The sequence below is a fragment of the Leptonychotes weddellii genome, unplaced genomic scaffold (assembly GCF_054177405.1).
Source record: "Leptonychotes weddellii isolate Sample4059 unplaced genomic scaffold, ASM5417740v2 HiC_scaffold_3879, whole genome shotgun sequence".
Classification (NCBI taxonomy): Eukaryota; Metazoa; Chordata; class Mammalia; order Carnivora; family Phocidae; genus Leptonychotes; species Leptonychotes weddellii.
In genome coordinates, this window is record NW_027992136.1 from 1 (window position 1) to 12,187 (window position 12,187).

Sequence of the window (12,187 nt, forward strand, 5' to 3'; positions counted from 1 at the left end):
GGTGGGTGTTGAGGAGGGCACGTTCTGCATGGAGCACTGGGTGTTGTGCACGAACAATGAATCATGGAACACTTCATCTAGAACTAATGATGTAATGTTTGGGGATTAACATAAGAATAAAAAAAAAATAAGTTTGCAAAATTCTGCATTGTCTATCCCAAGTCATAGAATCATATGTTCATTAGCATAATTTAGGCCCAGTGAAATAACATAGTGAAGAAACATGATTACCTTTATTTATCTTAGTGTTTCCAAACTGTAGTTGATCATGGAAACTTTTATTTCATAGGACTAATTAATGAAATGTTCCTCTTAGGTTAGTTCCTGTAGATACTACTCCCCCCACCCCACTAAGAAGGGGCTTAACTCCCCATCCATTGAGTGTGAGTTGCATTTAGAAACTTGCCTGCGAAAAAACAGAGCATGGAAAAGGGGAAAAAAGGAAATTTACAGCCGAAAAACCTGGCAAATATGACCTCAGATGCTCAGATGGTCAAGGTGAACATCAACAGGGATAAGTTATACTGATACCTTGTATCCTTGATACAATGTAATGAGAATGGCGCTTTGTCTCTGTCGGCTTCCAGACCCCAGTCTAACCAGAGAAAAACTTAAATTGAGGATGTTCTATATATTATCTGACCAGGACTCCTCAAAACTGTCAAGGTCATCAAAACCAAGGAGAGTCTGAGAAATTGTCACAGCCCAGAGGAACCTAAGGAGACATGACTGAATGTCATGAGGCATCTTGGATGGCTTCGTGGAACGTGGATAAATTAGGGAAAAACCGTAAAGTCCAAAAGTCGTGTGGAGTTGAATGTGAAGTACCAATGTTGGTTCCTTCATTATGACAGTATGCCATAGTAGTATAAGATGCTAATCCTCAGGAAAGCTCGGTGAGGGGTAAATGAGAACCCTTTGTGCTATTTTTGCAACTTCTCCGTAACCCTAAAGTTATTCAAAAATTTTAAAAGGATTATTTAAGGAAGAGATTGGTTAAGAGAAAAATTATTGATATGTGTAATAGCATGGATGAATCTGACGCAAGAGTCTATATGATTACAGATACATGTAAAATTCAAGAAAAGGCAAAATGAATCCATTATTATAGCTATAAGAATAATGGTTAATGGGGTGCCTGGGTGGCTTAGTCAGTTAAGCATCTGATTCTTTATTTCAGCTCAGGTCATGATCTCGGGGTTGTGAGATTGAGCCCCGCATGGGGCTCCACACTGGTCATGAAGCCTACTTAAGGTTCTGTCTCTTCCTCTTCCTCTGCCCTTCCCAACCCCCTCTCTATCTCTCTTTAAAAAAAAAAAAAGAAGAATGGTTAATTCTGGGGAAAAGATTAGGAAGGATGGCAAAGGAAATGTTAGAACTGCTGGAAATATTCTGTATCTTGATCTGGGTAGGGAATACAGGAGTTCAGTTTAAAAAAAAAAATCCAAATGTGCAATTTAAGTGCTTTATTTTACATCTCTTAAGTCTCAATTAAAAAATTTAAATGCATACAAAGAGATGTTTAAAAGGGTATTCATCAACATTTATTAATGGCTGCTTTAGGCCAATGGAGTTTTTTGGTGATATTTTCCTTTCCCTTCTGTATTTATTTATAATTTCTTTCAGTGATTCATGTTTTGAAAATAAAAACAATAAGGAAATTATTCTTTTAAAAAAAGATCCACCCTGTGGGACACCTGGGTGTCTCAGTCGGTTAAGCGTCTGCCTTCGGCTCAGGTCCTGATCCCAGGGTCCTGGGATCAAGTCCCACATTGGGCTCCTTACTCAGCAGGGAGCCTGCTTCTCCCTCTGCCTGCCACACCCCCTGCTTGTGCGTGCCCTCTCAATCTCCCTGACAAATAAATAAGTAAAATCTTAAAAAGAAATTCCACCCTGTGAAACAATACCCACCAGATTGGTAAAAACCTAAAATTTTAACACACTTTCTGGGCAAGGTTGTAAAGCAGTTGGCATATGGATTTTCTCCTTTGTTTCTTCTAGACATTTAATACTTTTGTGGTTACATTTCAGAACTATGACTCATTTTGAGTTACATAGTTAAATTTTGTGTTGAGGTGTGATGTATATGAGGTGTTACATTCATTCTTTTGCATGTGGATATACAACTGTTTCAACACCATTGCTGAGAAGGCTATCCTTCTCCATCAAACTGATTTTGCTCCTCTGATAAGACTCAGTTAACTGTACCCATATGGGTTCACTTCTGGTCTCTCCATTCTCTGCCATTAACCTCCATGTCTATCCTTTGGCCAATGCCACACTATATTATTGTAGTTACAGTAATTCTTAAAGTAAATCACAAGCCTTTAGTTAGTCTAAAAGAATGTTGGAAATGCATAATTAGTTTGCTAAACCTGAGAAATCCCGTTGTTTCAGATGGTTTCTGGGAGGAATATTAGCCAGTGTCTTCACATGCTCATTGATGATAACTATTGCCTGTAAGTAACCACTTCTCAAATTATTCCTCTGATCCTTGTATTTTATTCCAATTCTGGTCCTTTAAAAATAATTCTTAAATATTTTCTCTTTCTTAACCAAGACACTGTCAAGTCGTTATTTCTTGGCCTTGCCAGCTATGTCAAATCCACCATCTATGCTCAGTAAGTATTGACTGGACGGAGATGACTATAATCTATGCTCGAGAATGCTTTTTGCTGAGTAATAGATGGCAATGACTACATACAGAAAAGGTCCTGATCATTTGTCCTGAAGAATACTTCTTGTTCATGCTAAAATCTAATAACATTATCATCCTGTCTCTTAAATTCCTACAAATTCCTCAAAATAGAGAATTAAGCTTTAAGGCAGTAGGACTTAATAAATAACATGAATTTAAAAATTTTAAATCGTTTCAGAGTGCTTTTATAGATTCATAGCACTGCCCTTTATAAATACCTCCTATTGAGAGGCCTTTATCTTAGAGTTTCCCAAATAGCTGGCAAACTGCCCATGAAATGGTCTCAGTTACAAAGTGTGGTTTCTCTGCCATCTCTCACTCACTTAACGATCCCCCTGTGTGCTGACTGCCATGGCTCATCATATTTCAAAGGCTTACTGGGGTCTGGGTGAGATGCTCACAGAATTTCAAACAGTCTGCAAAACACCATATCCCATCACAAGATGGATTGTGTTAATTACCTTCTCTTCAATATGGCTGCCAGAGGCCAGCTCCCATAGCTTGGAGACGGATGGATGTCTGTAATTCAAATTAGTTTACTGGCCTTTGCTCTTGACATGATGTTGCCCTATTTATGAAATCATTGTGTTAATTCTGAAATCACAATGGGACTTAGGGAAGATTTATTTTGTGTAGAACTCTAGCCAATATTGATTTCCTGACACTCTGAGTGATGTTTCCCTTTGTTTCCTGGCATTCCAGGTTTCTGGGGGATAGGCATTGATAAAGCTAAGATTTGTTTAACCTCATAGTTAGAAGAAAAGTGGGTCCTGAGGCCACCCAAGAAATTCTTACTCTTTAGGCCTTGTATAATAATGACATGAACTCCTCTAAGATACTCACTTCCTTTTCCCTCTGGCTGCAGGTCACTCTCTAGGTCTGCAGAGACTTAGGAGTACACCTCGCCTGGCACTGATGACTGATTCACATGCACACTCAGTTTTCTGGGCTGAGGTGTCACACTTTCAGGACTGGACTAAGCAACAATGTCTAAAGGACAGATTTTCACACAAAGAGCCATTTTGTAACTCAATTTTCAGAAGTAAAAACATTGTCATTGCTTGTCAGATGGTGCAAATTGTTCAAATCCCTTCTCTTTGGGTTTTAAGATGAACTTGTACAATTAATCAGAAAGATGGCAGAGAGGGGCGCCTGGGTGGCTCAGATGGTTAAACGTCTGCCTTCGGCTCAGGTCATGATCCTAGGGTCCTGGGATTGAGTCCCACATTGGGCTCCCTGCTAGGTGGGGAGCCTGCTTCTCCCTCTGCCTCTGCCTCTGCCTCTCTCTCTCTCTCTCTCTGTGACTCTCATGAATAAATAAATAAAACATTAAAAAAAAAAGATGGCAGAGAAACCATGAAACCTTGTTAAGAACTCTGTAATGAGAGCAGAGTTTTTCAATGCATTGCATGGGGACATCTGCTCTAGAACCAACTGGAGAGCTTCTACCATGATTCCAGCTCTTCTGAATCCAAATTTCCAAGGGGCCTTCATTTTTAACAACCTCTCTAGGTAATTCTTTGCACATTAACTGTGAGAACCTTGGAAATATGGTTAATAAAATCTTTACCCCTTGATTTCTAAAGTGGCATCACTTAACCTACTAAATCTTTGTTGAGAACTTATGATACATTCTATGCTATACTGAATGTCCAGTTCCACTCAACAGAAATTTATGGTCTCTCCTAATGGTCAGACATTGCCTCTAGGTGCCAAGGTTGCCATGCCAAGGCCTTGAGATTTCAGAGTCTAAAGAGATATGTAAAGGGCAAGGTGAAGTCGTATTTAGTATGGTAAGTGCAAGTACAGAGTTAGCACAGAGGCTAGGGGAACACCAGGAGGGAGGTTTTGCCAGACTGGGAGAGATGGGGACATGTGGAAAGGGAAGGCTTCTTTGAATGCCAATATTTGACCTGTAGGGCAAAGTGTCACCTGTTGCTTTCAGAGCACTTCCCCCTGTTCTGAGCTCCTTGTTTTTTCTCTCCTAAAATAAATGAGATCAGAATGAGGATGATATTTCTATCCTACACACTCTCATCTACAGCCTCAATAAGATTCCTCCTTTAATTATTTGTGTCCATACTTACCTTGTTCTTCTCTTGTTCCCTCTATTTTTGTCCCGTTTGCTGCCCCCTCCCCAGCTTCTTGTACACATACTGTTACATTTAAGACCTATGAAATCAAGGACTATTGACTTCATTCTTGTATCCATCTCATTATCTTGAGAATAGTAGATATGCCATGAATATTCATTAATTTGAATGTATTTGCTGCATCATTTCTTAAAATACTTCCTTTATAACCAAGAGCTCTATGTCTATATATTAAAGATTTTGCAACCCTCTCCCTCACACATAAACATATCCAGAAGCTAATAAACCAAAGACATGGTTATTAACATCTAGAGGCAAGGATGACTCATAATGCTCCTCCAGCAATCAAGGATGAAAATCTAAGGGGGTGGAGTGCAAGCACTTAATTCAGCTCAACAAACATTAATGGAGCAGCCGTCCCACGCCTGTTCTGCACTGCGCATTGTAGATTAGATTAGGGGTCTATTCTTTCACACTTTATACTTCTCAAGTCCATCTCTTTTCATCCCATGATGCAATTTTCATTCAACCACCTTCTTTGTTCAATTTAAAGCCTATGAGTTTGGGGACTGTCTATATGGCTCACCACTGACCCAAGTGTCTCTTTCAAATGAAGGTCATCACAGGTATCCCATGTTATCAATTATGTGTTAGCATCAGCAGGGTGCATTTTGCACATTTATGACTTCATAGTAAGGTAAAATCTGTTCCCTCTGCTCTTACATGTTGGAATGTGTGTCTCTATAGTTGGTGAATGAATGAATAAACTTTAGGGAGTAGAAACATGGGGAAAATCCTGTAAGGATTTCTGTTCTAGAGGAAGTGGTGCAGGTGGGGAAAGAAAACAATATAAAATGGTGGTTAACTAAGTACCAAGCTGGGATAAAAATAAAAGTTACTCCAAGTTGAGGCTCCACTCTTCCTACTTATGATTACTCAAGCTAGTGTGTGTGTGTGTGTGTGTGTGCATGCACAGTGATTGCAGTAGTTATCATATTTCCTGTCTATGTGGATGAATCATGCATTTCTTTTCTCTTATCTCTGATCTAGGTTTGCCAAAATTTGACAACCATTTAGGAGTGTCTCTGATGAATGCCTTCAATCTGAATATCCAGAAATTGTCTGATTTGCAGTCTGCTTGGAATCAACTGCTTTATTGGAGGGGAGTGAGGAACTGGATAATTGAGAAAAAACATTTTTATTTAGTTATGTGTTTTTTTAAAAAAAATCTAATTTTTGCCCTCATAATTATAATATGCTCATTAAAATAATATTAATTTGTCTCCTTTACAAACACTAGCAGTTGAAAGGGAACAGAATAGGAACTGTGATAGAGAACCAACCACCTGGGTAGATGTTTTCAAACATCAATTTTCATTTAGAGAATTCTATGAGGCGCTTGTAACTGCAGATTCTTGGGCCTGCCTGCAAACACCTATCCCTTACTGAACTGCTTTAATTGAATAATGTAAACAAGTTTCTATAATCAATACCAACTTGAAAGTAAATAAATCGCAGTTTTCACATAAAATACAATGTGGAAAAAAATTCATCATCCTCCCCGAAGAGCAGCTGGATGGGGGTTGGTGTCAGCAGATGGAAAATGGGCAAGAGAGAGCCTTTCTTTGGGACAGCACATTCTTCTTTTGAACCATTTTCTTTACAAAGTTTTCACCCTTCTTAGGGCTCATGATTACCTTTCACTTAAGTGCAATTAAAATAAAGAGAAAAGAGAAAAAAATCTTTAAGGGCCAAAAAAAAGAGAAAAACACCAGAGTGCCTTGAAATGCATAAAAATGGTGCAGTCACCCAGCCAGCTGAAGGGTTATAGAAGACGCTCCCTATCATTGCTCTCACTTGGAATATGTTCTTGAAGGAAACGTAGCCTGCAGTTCAATGTTGTCCTGTATGATAGTCCCCAGCTAGACACCTGTGTGGAGAAAATTGTCTTTGCTTAAAATGGTAATATCAAAATATCACTCTTTATATTATTTGTATTTAGTGAATTTCATTTGAAAAAAGTACTGTACTAGTGAATAAATGAGTTCATCAGCAAATTATATCTATGTATCTGTCATCTATCTATCTATCTATCTATCATCTATCTATCTATCTCTCATAAGAGCAATCATGGTGGCAAGTCATTAATTGGACACTGTATTAGTTTGCTATAGCGGTTGTAACAAACTATCACAAACTGGTGGCTTAAAATGACACAAATTTATTGTTTTATATCTCTGGAGTCTATAATCAAGGTGTTGGCAGCACTGTTTTCCTTCTGGGGGCTTCAGGGAAGAATCTGTTTCCTTGCCAGTTTCAGCTTCTGCTGGCAAGGTGGCCCCTTCCTCCAGCTTCAAAGCGCACAACTTGCTTCCAGCATCACATCACCTTCTCGTCTTCTGCAGTGAAATCTCTCTCCACCTCTCTCTCAAAGGACATATGTATTCATCTATAATTATGATTTCCCCCGGAACATCAAAGACTATGTGCATAGAATAGGGCACACGGCAAGAGCAGGGAGGACTGGAAGGTCAATTACCCTTACCCCTAGAAATGACTGGAGGATTACTGGCGAGTTAATTAGTATCCTGGAGAGAGCACATTAGAGTATCCTGGAGGATCCTGTGGCAATGGCCAAGAGATATAAGGCAAATAAACTGAAAAAAGAAATGAAAAAAATGGGGAAAACCCAAGAAATTGTATCATTAATGTCTATGTTGAAAAGCGATAACAGCCTACTTACAGGAGATATCAAGATTTTTTAGAGATATATTATTTAGGATATGTGGAAGTATTGGAAACATGCTGGCAATATGAAGAGACTTGATTGATTCTTAAAATAATAGTGATTAAAAATGTATAATTCAATATTTTATAGTTTCTTTAATAAAGTCAAAAGTATTTTAAAAAAAATAAAGGACACGTGTATTTACATTTCAGTTCCACTCTGATCGTCCAGGGTAATCTTCCCATCCCAAAAGCCTTAACATAATCCTGGCTGCAAATCCCTCTTGCTTGCTCTAGAAGGTAATATTCACAGGTTTCAGTGATTAAGACCTAGATGTCTTCAGGGACCATTAGTCAGCCCGCCACTGTCTTCAGCTTGGGATAGATTTGCACAATGATTTAGTAGATCTGGGATGTGTCCCATACATTTGTCCTTTTAACAAGTAGGGAAACTGATCAGAAAGTGGTCTCAAACCACATTCATGGGATGCTTTGAAGAGGGATATAATGGGTAGCTAATTGCATAGAGAGCCTTTCATTTTGATGCTCTATCAGGAGAGCACGCCTTGAGAATTGCTTGTTTCCTATGTTCCTGTGTTGTGTACACGTTTATACAGGGTCACTGTATTTACATGATTTCAAAGTTAGATGAGGAAATAAAAATAATTAGGGCGCCTGGGTGGCTCAGTCAGTTAAGCGTCTGCCTTCGGCTCAGGTCATGATCTTGGGATCCTGGGATCTAGCCCTGCATCCTGCTCCTTGCTCAGCAGGGAGTCTGCTTGTCCTTCTCCCTCTGCCCCTCCCCACCCCCACCCTGCTTGTGTTCTTTCTCTCTCTCTCTCTCTCAAATGGATAATAAAAAATAAAATCTTTTTAAAAAAAGAAATAAAAATAATAGTTTATAATTATGTCATATTTTATTTTGTCCAGGACCTTTCCTCTCCAATTATATAAGATTCTTATCACTGCTGTAACAAGTTGCCACAGACTTGACGATTTTAAAACAAAATAAATTTATTATCTTACAGTTCTGAAGGTCTGATGCCCCCAAAAATGAGTTGTAAGAGTCTACAATCAGATGTCAGCAGGCTGTGTTCCTTCTGGAGGCTCCAGAGAAACCCCATCTCCTTGCTCTTCCAGATTCTGGAAGCTGCCTACATTCCTTGGCCCTCAGGCCCTTCCTCCTCCTTCAAAACACATCCTTCTGCTTCTGCTGTCACATCCCCTTTTCTGACTTTGGCCTTCCTGCCTCTTTCTTATGAGGATTTTTGTGATTATATTGAGCCCACCCAGATAATCCAGGATAATCTCTCCATTTTAAGATCCTTAACTTAATCACATCTGTAAAGTCCCTCCACCATGAAGGTAACATAAACAGGTTCAAAGTACAGTTGCTACTGAATGCATATCGCTTCTGCAAAAATCCTAAGACAAACCATTCTAAGTCAGGACCAGTCGGTATACACACCAATATATATCTAGATCTACATCTAGATCCATCTAGAGCTACATCTCTCTCCCTCTCTCTCTCCATCATACATCCTATTGGTTTACTAGCAGGTATTAAAACCACGATTTTATAGCTAAGTTTAGAGAGATTTGATAACTTTCCCAAGCACAAAGAAAGCAAAGTAGGAGGTCTAGATATCACACCCAGGTCTGTGTGACCCCTCAGTCCTTGCTCTCCCCACCATTGATTACTGCTGGAAAGATGACAAGAGAAGGGCATGGCACCTTGAAGATCAAATACTGCCCCAGTCACTCTCTCCAGAAGTACTAACTCCAGAAAAAGCTTTCCATGAGGCAAGAGGTTAAATGAAAAGAGTCAAACTGTGACCTTCACCTTCTTTCTTGTACCTTTAGATGCTCAAATCTAGTTTGCCAGAGATTTTACATGAATGCGATGTCACAGGAGAGAGAAATCACCCAGCGCTGCCTGGTCTGCTTGAGGACCTCTCCCTGTAGGGGCTTCTAAAGCCGTACCCAGCTCATGGAAAACCTGCCATTTTGATGGAGCATCTACTATGTGCTAGATGGTGTATCTGCCTTATCTATAATTCCCTCCACGGTCCTGCCAAGGATTACTTCATATTGCAGCTGCCGTAACAGGCAAAACCACGTAATGCCTGATGTGGACGAGGTAGCTCTCCGTTATCTTTTAAACATGCCATGGGCCCCCAAGATTTCCCACTTAATTGCCTCGGGCTGGGAAGTGACATGTCCCTTCCCTTACACTCTACAAATAAGGATTAGGGTCACACAACTATGGGGGGAAAGCCGGGAAATGTAGGGGAGCATGTGGATGTTTGGTGAGCTCTAGCAGAGTCTGACACAGTCACATTTTAAAGATGAGGAACGGTGGATCTCAGAATGCATCATGCTGTCGTCGCACAACTCATAAGTGGTGAAGCCCGGATTCTACTCAGGTCATTAAAACTCCAGTGCCATTTCCCCTCAGTGCTTCCCCAAGTAAAATCTACTGTAGTTACTTCAAAACAACTCAGATGCAAAATGACCTGCCTGTGCCGCAGGGGATGCCAACCACCCCCCCATCCTCCCCAAAAGGAATCCCACTATTGCTCATGCAATACAGCAAAGCAGACACCTGCTAACTTGGCATACTCTGCATCAATGCCACATTTCCCTACCAGGCCTTGATGAAGGCCCGATCATGTATTTTTAAAAAAATCTATCCCGCTGTGATGGATGTATCCCCTCCATCTGTCCCATGCTGGGTGAAATGGGTTACAGCTGCAAGCTACACCTGCCATGGAGCCAGACGGGGTACCTAGGGGGTGGGCAGCAATTTAGCAGGTGGATACTAAAAGCTGGCAACCACTTTGCAAAAATTTTTTTATCCTTCTGTAGCCTTAAAAGAAATAAAAACAAAGAAAATGCAATACAGGAGTGTGGGGCGGGGGGTTGGTACAAAGGCTGGTGCCTCAGGACTTTTATTTTCAATGCAAAATGTCCTTTTTCATTTGCATTGTGGAGAGAGAAGGTGGCCCATCCTCCACCCCAACCCAAATTGAGATGGCACACTTTTGCGTGGGTGAAACTCAAGCTGAGTCTGCAAGGGATCTGCTGTGGGCAAGGGGACAGAGCTGAAGCTCAGTGCTAAAAACTCCAGTGCTTCTTCTCGCCTTTCTCCTTCTCCTTTTTAGTGAAAGGAAAAATCTAGAAGCATATCCTAGAGCCTTCCACCTTCCCATCTTCCTGGTTTCTTTGTCTGCAGAATCACATCCTTTGAACGCTGACTAGCACTAGTACAACATGATATTTGGGCTGGAGGAAGACCAGAGCTGGGGCTGGGCTCTGTTGTGTCACTTTGGACAAGGTATTTCATCTTTCTGAGCCTTAATTTTCCCACCCATAAAATGGGATAAAACTATTACCTAATTATTACCTAATTCACAGCATTTTTTTTTTTTTTGAGTAGCAAATGAGCTTAATACAGTGCTAGATATATGGTAAGCTCTTCCAAAGTGGAGCTGTCAATATTATCACTACTAGTAGTAGTAACAGTAGTAGTAGTAAAAGTCATTTTTCTAACTTCCGGGACCATGTGAATTTTTCAGTGACGTGGTAAGGTGGTAGATTGAAGAGACAAGCCCTGGTCTGAGGCTGGGTGAAGGCTAAGCCAGTCTAGCTGAATAAATACTCCTTCCAGTGTTTAATGCCAGGCAGGGTAGTGGAAAGACGACATGAGTTTTGAAGTCAGACAGACAGAGTGTGACTTAGCTTCTCTGCCATTTATAGCTTTGTGATATTGGGCCTGTCCCTCAGCCTCTCTGAAGCTCATCTATACAACAGACCTGAGTCCATGTCTTGTGGTTCTCTCTGAGGTGGAGGGGACTATCACTTTACTGTCATGGAGAAGACCAAGCAAGAGAAAGTGAACCTACAGTGGCATGAGAAAGGAGTCCCTTTCATGAAATGACTAATCTGATTTTTCTTTATTTTGAAAGTGATTCACCATCAGTTTGTTTAAACAGAAATAAGAACATCCAAATAAACAAGAGAGAAGGTTACTCATAATCCCTCAACCCAGAGACAGCCACTGCCAACATCTTGGTGTTCATCCAAGAAAATTGTCTTGGTTGCAAGGTTGATGAGATACGAAAACAAGCCACCCAGTGAGAAGGACTTTGGGCATGGAAACAGCCACCATCTGGGGTCAAACGTGTGGCCATTATCCTGTTGGAAGCAGAGGGCTTGGCAGATGACAGGCCCAGCCCCCTGCTATGATTTATTGAAAGGGCAGCCATCAGCTGTCACTCTGTAGGAAAGGCACCTCACTCCCCACCCCCAGTGTGGAGTTCAAGATGGCCACAAAAAAGTTAGTTTTAAAGACCCTTTATCAAAAAGGAAGCAGGACATAAACTAAAATCTAGTGTATCCAGTACACTAGATCCACTAGATACGGCATCACCGTGCCCTCCTTCTCTCCCTCCCCCTCCCCCTTCCTCCCTCCTATCCTTCCTTTCCTTCCTCCCTCTCTTCTGTCCCTCTCTCCCTCCCTCCTCCCCCCTTCCCTTTTCTCCTTCTTTCCCTTCTTCCTCCCTCCCTCTCTCCTTCCCTCCTTTCCTTCCTTCCTTTTTTTTTTTTTCCTCTCAGCCCCTGTGTTAGTTCTGAGCTCCGTGAAGCCCAGGGTTTATAGAAAAATGAG

General features: G+C 40.8%; 1 long non-coding RNA gene across 1 annotated transcript; it reads left to right on the plus strand.

Moving 5' to 3' along the window:
- The first annotated feature begins 129 nt into the window (after window positions 1-129).
- Window positions 130-6,851, plus strand: LOC145719330 (uncharacterized). The gene is made up of 2 exons (XR_014142308.1): window positions 130-2,459; window positions 2,561-6,851. It is a non-coding gene; the product is annotated as an uncharacterized LOC145719330 (long non-coding RNA).
- The last annotated feature ends 5,336 nt before the right edge of the window (window positions 6,852-12,187 follow it).